The 9,583-nt window shown below is 35.6% G+C and overlaps 1 pseudogene; it reads right to left on the bottom strand.

Moving 5' to 3' along the window:
- Positions 1–588: 588 nt before the first annotated feature.
- Positions 589–8,972, bottom strand: LOC147914705 (olfactory receptor 6C74-like; annotated as a pseudogene).
- Positions 8,973–9,583: the final 611 nt, after the last annotated feature.

Genomic DNA, 9,583 nt, shown 5'->3' with positions numbered 1-9,583 from the left:
AAGGTTGTGAGAGAGAGCATGTGCTGGGGTTTTAGGTAAGGGAGGGGGAGCATGTGGATGTGCTGGCTGGAACCTTCCCACAAGCTTGCATTTGGCCTTTAAGACTGAATTTCTTTCCTTTGACTGTCTGGACTTTTCTGGTTTGTTTTCATCTTCAGCCTGCATTTGGCCTTGTGAGGCTGAATCTTGATGTCTGGACCTTTATTTCCTGGAAAGACAGCTCGCTCATATACTAAGGATGGACAGAAAGACCTTGTTAGTTTTAAACAACAGTTGATTATGCTGAATATGCACAGCTGCAGTTAGCAAAGCTTATCTCAAAGCTTTTGCTGTCTTCTTCTAGCCCAGGTAAGATTTTTTAACCTCTTCATGCTCGGTTTCAACTCCACCATGATGCTGACATCCTAAAATTAAAATCTTTAGAAAAAAGATTTTTGTGAAAATAAAGCTTGAAACAGATAAAGATGAATATCATAGAAATGAAAGGGAGGAAAGGAGCAAACTATGTATTGGAAGCTACTATTGGACAGACTGGTATTATTTGAGACTCCGTTGTTCATTTCCTTTATATAAAATGAGATCGGATATTCACTTGATTGGGAAAGAAATAACCCTGTGCATTTGTTGGTTCCATAGGGTGTAGATGAAAGGATTCAAAAGTGGAGAAATAGAGGTATTGAGCACCTCAATTCACTTGGAAAAAGACATTCTTTGTTTGACTTGTGGTTTAAGATACATGAAGATGCAGCTGCCATAAGAAAGGAATATCACTATCATATGAGAAGGACATGTTGAAAAGGCCTTTCTCCTCTGACTAGTTGAAGGGATTCTTAAAATGGTCAAGGCAATATAGGTATATGATATTATCACCATTACCAATGTGACCACGAGTCTCACCACAGCTAAGATGAATCCCATCATCTACAGAAGCTGTGTGTCTGAGCACGAGATCTGCATGAGGGGAGTAGTGTTATAGTAGAAATGATCAACAATTTGGAAGCACAGAAGTCAAGGTCTAGGCCTAAGGGGAGTGGTGGAAAGATGACAAAAAAACCCAGCAAGCCAGACTGAGGATGAGCTGTATGCAAATTTTACTGTTCATGATGGTGGTGTAATGCAAGAGCTTACAGATGGCAACATAGTGGTCATAGGACATAGCTGCCAGTAAGTAAAATTCAGATGCTCTGAGAAGGAGGGCAAAAAAATTTGAGCTGCACAACTGTTATAGGAAATGGTTTGGCCCCAGTTGCCATAATAGCCAGCAACTTAAGGATGCATGTAGTAGTGTAGGAAATTTTTAAGAAGGAAAATTCCAAAGGAAAAAAATACATGGGGGTCTTGAGGTGAGTATCCACCAGGGTAAGTGTGATGATGACCAGATTGCCAGTGATGCTTAGCAAGTAGATGAGAAGCAGGAAGATGAATAATACAACTTTCAGTTGTGGATCATCAGTCAAACCTGCTAGGACAAAACTATCACTCTTGTATGGTTTCCCATTACTGTCCTCAACTTTTCCAGGTCTAAATTGAAAAAGGAAGGAAAGAAGGAAGGAGGGAAGGAAGGAGGGAAGGAAGGAAGGAAGGAAGAAAGCAAGGAAGGAAGGAAGGAAACAAGGAAGGAAGGGAGGGAGGGAGGGAGGGACGAAAGAAAGAAAGGGAGAGACAGAGAGAAAGAAAGAAAGGGAGAGAGAGAGAGAAAGAAAGAAAAAGAGGAAGGAAGGAAGAAAGGAAGTAAGGAAGGAAGAGAGGGGAGAAGGGAGGGAGGGAGGGAGGAAGGAAGGAAGGAAGGAAGGAAGGAAGGAAGGAAGGGAGAAAGGAAATGATAATCCCAATTGAAAAATAACAGTTATGACTACTGTTTAAGGTAAAGTTATCAAAGCAATGTTTCAGATAGAATAACACAATATTCATTCATGTTTTAAAGATGGTTAAGCCAGAAGGACAATAGTTTGCATTTCCAGAGTATCTGGACAGAGGACTCAATCTTTAGTTTGCAATTCTACCAGAGAATAACCTATATAATGATAGTAATTGTTGATTGCTTTTAATTGAATAAATTAGAGGCAAATTAGAGGAACTTCTAAACAATAGAAAAATACTTCTTCTCTCTTGATAATACGCAAGAGTTAGGATCGATAGCATTTCCTGTTTAATTAAAGAAGTTTGCACACTAGAGCCAAAATGATAACTGTCATATCAAGTACATCAGCCCATGTTTTGCACTTACACACACACACACACAAACACACAAAGCTAGCCATCATCAATACTCAGGGCTAGTATAACTTTACCAGTTTACTCGACTAATCAAACTCAAATGCCTAATTCTTTTGTCATTTACTTTTAAGGCTAATAAGATCCAATTTCAGATAAGTAAATATGAGGGAGTGGGAATAATTTTATTTTCTGCTCTTATTAGTATTCTCATCCCTTCAATATCTGTTATCACACCCACCCTTCCCACTTCGTTCCTCAAAACAATATCAGCTGGAAAAGCCTGGCAATATCAATGTGTATGGCAAAAACTGCAGTTTTCCTCTGTAGGTTGTGGCTTTAAGAATGAGCCAGGTAAAGAAAAGAGAAAAATGAGATAAAGGGATATAGAAGCAAAGAGAAATATATAAATGTGGGTTCATGAAATGAGTGAGATGGAAGAAGGAAAGAGAAGAGAAAGAGAAAGACAAAGCATATGGAAATCTCGAGACCTAAAAGGGCTTTTTAGAGATAAGGTAGTGAGTTTGAGGAAAAAATTTTAAAAAGATTAAAAATAAGTAAATTAGTAAGTAAACATGAGAACATAATGTAATCTATGCAGAAATAGAAGTATAATGATGTACACCTGAAATTTATACAATGTTATAAACCAATGTTACGAAAATAAGAAAAAAGTTAAAGAAAATTTAAAACATTTAAATTAGTAAGAATTTTGAAATTAAAAATATGTAAATTATTAAGCAAAAATATGTTACAAGTGAAAATTTGTAAATAAAAATTATAAAAAGAAAATGTTTACCAAAGAAATTTCTCTATCTGCTTCTACTCTTTCTACTTATCATTTTGTTCTTTGTCTAAAGTGCAGCCAGAAAACATGAACAATTTTGAGATCAGCATGGCCTAAAAGAGATGAGTATTATTTGATAAATTTCAACACATGGGCTGGCTCAGTGGTGCAAGAGGTTGGGTGCGCCTGCCCCACTGCGGCGGCCCGGGGTTCGCCGGTTCGGATCCCAGGCGCGCACCAACGCACTGCTTGGCCGGCCATGCTGTGGCGGCGTCCCATATAAAGTGGAGGAAGATGAGCACGGATGTTAGCCCAGGACCTGTCTTCCTCAGTAGAAAAAGAGGAGGATTGGCAGATGTTAGCACAGGGCTGGTCTCCTCACAAAAAAAAAAAAATTTTTTCAACACATAAGGAATCACAGAATAGTGTTGACACAACTTTTAGGAAGCATATACTTCCTAAATATCCATAAGGATAATCAAATATTTGGCTAACACATAATTAAAGAAATATTAACTATAGATAACTGTTCTCAACACACAGCGTGTATTAACGGAGACAGTAGGATTGTTCAAGTTTGTACAGCTAGTAAATTGGAGATCAAGATTAAGTTTGAAAGAGTGTATTTTCCAAAGTTATCTTCTTATAAGTACTACATGTTGTACAAATAATTATAGGCCAGAGATAGTGTATTTCTTAAAAAAAAAAAAAAGATTACTGATATCTCTAAGGAAATTTTCCTTCCTCAGTATCTTCATTTTCAAACACATAAAACGGTTAAGGTTTTGTGGTGGGCACTATGTAAGACAATGTTTTGTGTCTTTAGGATATCAAGATAATTATTTCCAACCTCTAAACATACATTATTATCAAAGAGGCATACACATAAATAAAAATAAAGATAAAAAGGACAAATAAAAATTGTTTCTAGTTATACCTAGAGGAGTTTACAGAACTCCTGTAAGAGATGAGATCTGCTATCAAAATCATGTTAATAAAATAGGCATATATGTGTGAAAAATAAAAGATGAGATCTGCTATCAAAATCATGTTAATAAAATAGGCATATATGTGTGAAAAAAATTATTTTTTGTGTACATTCATTTTACATTCACATAATTGTGAAGCAATCTGTTATACTTTGTCTTCATTTACACAAATTACTCAAGGGCAACAATTATAGGAATTATAGGAATTCATATATCTAGAACATCTACATCAGAATTTTACCATGTCAGATTATTTCTTTGTCCAACTTCAACAGTTCCACACACTGTCTCCATCACAAACTATAAAACCGTTAACAAAACTCACATTACCAAACCATTAGAAGTCAGGCCTGTGAATGCAATGACGTTTAGTTTTGTTAGATGTTGTAAATATCACATAACTTTAAAAAAGGAAAAGTTTTTCAAACTAAATTCTCATTATATTTCATTTTTCTCCTTTCACTATTTTCCTTAAGTTAGAATTTAAAAGTTTAGAAAAAATAAGGTTAATGCTTTAAAGGTAAAATTAAAACAAAGTAGATTAAAATATATCTAACAGAAAATATGATCTTTAAATTTTAGACATATCAATCCTTTTCATCTTTTTGAGTCCTAAAGCAGCCTACCAAAAACACTTAAAAACTCAAACACATTTTTTAAAAAAGATATATACACATTTATTCAGACAAAATCATCTCTGCTTGAATATTTACCTCTTTTATCATCACGCTGAACAGGGCACACTGATGTTCCATTGCTCTGAATGGATCTCACTCTCCCCCACAATCTATGATCATTTTTCCTTATCTATAAATGGCAACTTTGTAAATGGTGTGATTAGCTATTTTTTTTGGAAGATTTTTAGACTAATGTATTAAATTTCCCCATTACTATAGTTTACTTATGTATATTTTGAGTACTTTCCTAAGTATTACCCACAATGTCATATAAAATTAACACTTGATCCCACGGAGTATTTATGCTTTCTGTGCCCTGAAGGAAAATATCTAGACTATGAAGAATTCTCAGGAGGATATGAGATCCAAAAATACCATTCCCAAAGGATCACAAATTTATTTAAATGTTATAGAAGAGTTCTTAGCAGGCACTTAATATTTAAAAATAAAAACATAATTTAAAAACACTACTTTTAACTATGTCTCCGGAGAATTCAGTATAATTTCCATAATATGTCTTTGCCCTCCCACACGTTCATGCTCTAAAATCCCAGATACATAGATAAGGATTTGGAAGCAGAAAAAAAGAGATTATTTTAAGTGATGATAAAAAATGACAATAGGGCCAGCCCCAGTGTCCTGCTGGTTAAGTCTGGCACACTCTGCTTCAGTGGCCGCAGTTCGGTTCCTGGGTGCAGACCTACACCATTTGTCTATCAGTGGCAACGCTGTGACAGTGGCTCACATACAAAATAGAGGAAAATTGGCAACAGATGTTAGCTCAGGGCGAATACTCCTCAGCAAAAAAAAAAAAGACAATAGAAGATGGAGAACTTAGCCTGTCAGAGAAAAAATTGTGCCCCCCACTAAATGCACCATTATTAATTCCGTAGACACACCTAACACTTCAAGTCCTATATCTCCTTCACTTTCCATTCTGAGACCTGTTTTTTCTCAAAATTGTCTTTGCAATATTGTCTCATAGATCTTAAACTATTTCATAATACAGCATTCTCCACTTCTTCAATACTAACAGAACATTTATCTATGTATATAGCTAGCCTCTCTTGCAACTTGTGGTGGCCATGTGACTAAATTCTGTCCAAAGGATGTAAATGGAGATAATCTGTGGAATTTCCAAGATTGTCCCTTGATAAAAAAGGCTTACCTTCCTCTTCCTCTTCCTCTTGACCCCTCTCACTTTGTAACGCAGATGGTGTGGCAGGCCATTTGTAGCCATGAGTATGAACAATTACACCAGGAATGGTGAATCAAGGAGATAGAACGCACCCAGGTTCCTGACACCATTGCAGGCCATTCCAGCATAGAAACACAATGACTTTATAGAAGAGTTTCAACATACCAGTCTGAACATTTAAATGAGATAAAAATAAACTTATTTCTTGTTTAAACTGCTGTGGGTTTTGTCTTTCTCATACTCTAACAAATCTCTGTTGTTATCAAAACATGACAAGGGTCTGAACTTTTACCCTGCTTAGAGTCTAATGGGTTAGCCCACCACCATTTCATAGATACCAGAAAAGAGGGGCCTGCTGCACCAGTGGCAGAGGATTTTATTACTCACTACATAGCAGGAAGCAGGAGATTCGAGTTCTCATCAGTTTCTCTGTATCCTATGGATGTTTTTTACACAATGCACTTGTATCTACAGCTGAGGAACCCAAGGTTAGTAAATTCCCAATCTTTTAAAGCACAAACCTGCCTAATTTTGCCCCACTAGAAGACAGTATCTTTATTATACTGGTCAGGGGGAAAAAATGTAATCTGCCAAAGCTATTTGTTATAGAACTTTCTTGAAAAGAGACTCTGGGGCAAGAGCTATCACAACACATATAGAAATGTTGCTGAATTTCCTCCCAACAACTCCATCCCTCATTTTGAACCCAACTTGGCTTCTGTTGCTGTTGAAATATCTTGTAAGTGCATCGCTGGAAAGTGTGCCGGCCAGGATGGTCTGAGTTTGTTTAAAGCAGTAATTGTAACGATGTTATTAGATGATATCACATTACATTTCTCAGACTTGTACCACCAGTTTCCTGTAGACTGTGACAATTTCCTATATATTCCTTGTTTTTGATGACCTTGACTGTTTTGAGGGGTACTTTTTAGGCATTTTCTAGAATCGCCCTTTATTGGAGTTTTTCTGGAGTCCCTCATGTGACAGAGCATGGAAACATGTAATTATACTAACCCACATCTATACACACGACTATAAATATTTGTATATGTATCCATCTGTGTTTATCTTAAGCTAATCATGAGTTCATAGTGAGGTCTTCAACTATAACCCATCACTACGTGAATCATTCTAGCTTTGCTCCCTTGCTTGTACGTAACCTATCCAACAGTGAAACACTGGCTCCCATCATCTGCCAACCACGCACTTATTTATTCAACTCCAGTATATATATGTATGTATAGTGGGAAACAACTTTATCAACTAGAGTGCAGGGCTTCTGTACAGTTCCTTTAGACTTTAGTCTCGCTGATTCCACTCATTTCCACAGTCACTTAGGTCAGCACCTTTATTTCTACTCCCTTCACTGATGCTGTTTCACACATTTGTTATCCAGTTAAATTTTTGTACATTGCATTTTAATATCCTGGATTTTATTTTTTTTATTTGCACACATTAGAATTATTATGTGTGTTGCAAAGTTTTATTGGTTTTGACAACTACAAAGTGTGATATATCCAACTTTATAGTGTCATATAGAACAGTTTTGTACCCTAAAATAATCAAATGTGCTTCAGCTATTCAACCCTCCCTCTCCTGGCAATCACTGACCTGTTTACTTTCTCTATAAATTTGCCTCTTCTGGAATATCATATAAGTGGAATCACACAGTATATAGCCTTTTAAGTCTGCCTTCTTTCACTTAGCAATGTGCATTTGAAATTCATCTGTCTTTGCATGACTTGATAGCATTCTTATTGCTAAAGTGTATCTTATATGGATGTATCATATATGTTTAGCCATTCAACTTTTGAATAACATGTTAATTGCTTCCATTTTTTTCACAATTATATATAAAGCTTTTGTAAACATTTGGATACAAGTGTTACGTTATCTCTGAGTTTTTGCCATTTATTATTTTCCTTCTCCTGGAGAACTTCTTTCTTAGAACATTTCTCGCAATGTGTATGTGCTAAGAATAAATTCCTTAATTCTATTTCCTTGAAAGTCTTTATTTCTCCTTCACTTCTAGAGGATAATTGCACTGAATATAGAATTCTTTGTTGGTGGATTTTTTTTTCTTTCAGGACTTTAAATATCTCACTATGTTCTCTTTTTGTTTGCATGATTTCTGATGAGAAGTCAGAAAGTTCCTCTAGAGGTCAAGTGTTAATTTCCCCTGACTCTTCAAGGTTTTCTCTTTATCTTCAGTTTTCTGCAGCTTGAATATGTTATGCCTACCTCTGAGGGTTTTTTTGTTTGTTTGTATTTGTTTTTGATGTTGTTTTGTTACATAGCCTGTGTGGTGTTCCCTGAGCATCTTAGATCTGTGGTTTGTTGTCTGTCACTAATTTTGAAAGTTCTCAACCAGTATTACTTCAAATGTTTCTTCTGGCTTTATTCTCTTTCTTCTCCCTCTGGTCTTCCAATTGTGTGCACGTTTTAGTTGTAAATCAACCAACAGTTGTTGGATGTTCTTTTTTCTTCCTTTTTTTTTAATCTTTGCATTTCAATGTTCTAGTCTGGAAAGTTGTGGTTGACCTACCTACAAGTACATTGATTCTTTCATCAGCCATGTCCAGCTGACTGATGACGGGCCCATCAATGGCATCCTTTATCTCTATAGAATGATTTTTTTACTTCTAGCGTTACCTTTGATTCTTCTTAGAGTTTCCATCTCTCTGCTTACATTCCTCTCTGTTCTTGAATATTGCATATGTTTTCATTTAGAACTCTTAACATAGCAATAATAGTTATTTCAAAGTCCCTACCTGACAAATTTAATTGTTCCCAAGAGAACAGTAAAAAACAGCTGTGGTGTACAACTGTTGTAAGAAACGGTCTTATCACCTGTTGCCGTACTGACAAGAAATTTGGAGATGCAGACAGTTGTAAAAAAGATTTCTAAAAATGAGAAGTTTCAGAGGAAGAAATACATGGGCATCTTTAGATGAGAATCCAGTAGGGTGAGGGTGATGATGGTTAGATTCCCAATGACACTCAACATGCAGGTGAAAAAAAAGGAGAAAAAAAATGACCACCTCTAATTGTAGATCATCTGTCAGTCCAAGAAGAATAAAGTTTGTCACTGTTGTGTGGTTTCTCATAGCTGACTTCTAAAAAAGAATAAGAATAAAATAAAGAATAAGAAAAGATGAGAGTTAAAGGGGAAAAAGCTGCATGAAATACGTATTTTCTTGAGAACCTCCATAAACATGTTGCTATCCACTTCCAACCTCCTTCAATATTCTGTAGTCAGCAGTGACAACCTGTAAAACTTCACTCAGACAATTTTTACTCAAAATTTCACTAACTCACTGTAGCTCTCTGAGTTTGTTTTCTTTTCTCAAGTGTCATAAATCCAGGCATTCCAAAAGGATAACATATTACATTGACAAAGTCATATGGAAGTAGAAACAAAGAAACAGAAAAACTATCATAATAATTTAACTTGTATCTTCTGTATTTGCAATTTTTTCAATCTATTTAGTTTATATTAACTTATTTTATACTATCAGATGACTTATTCTCCTTTGGTAAACATCTCTTTCTCTGTTTACTACTCTTTTTGGTAGACTTTGTTATTCTGTAAATCAGATTAGATTAAGCTGAAGACTCTGCCTTTTAAAATAACATAAACTTGACCTAAACATCTCTAGCCTATAGCATGGGAATTCAACACTTTCACCAAACTTCTGAAAACTCTTCAAGTTTTAAA

This window comes from Ceratotherium simum, chromosome 17 (assembly GCF_057802395.1).
Source record: "Ceratotherium simum simum isolate JZ-2026a chromosome 17, ASM5780239v1, whole genome shotgun sequence".
NCBI lineage: Eukaryota > Metazoa > Chordata > Mammalia > Perissodactyla > Rhinocerotidae > Ceratotherium > Ceratotherium simum.
The sequence above is the reverse complement of the archived record's forward strand: the minus strand, read 5'-3'. Positions and strand labels throughout refer to the sequence as shown.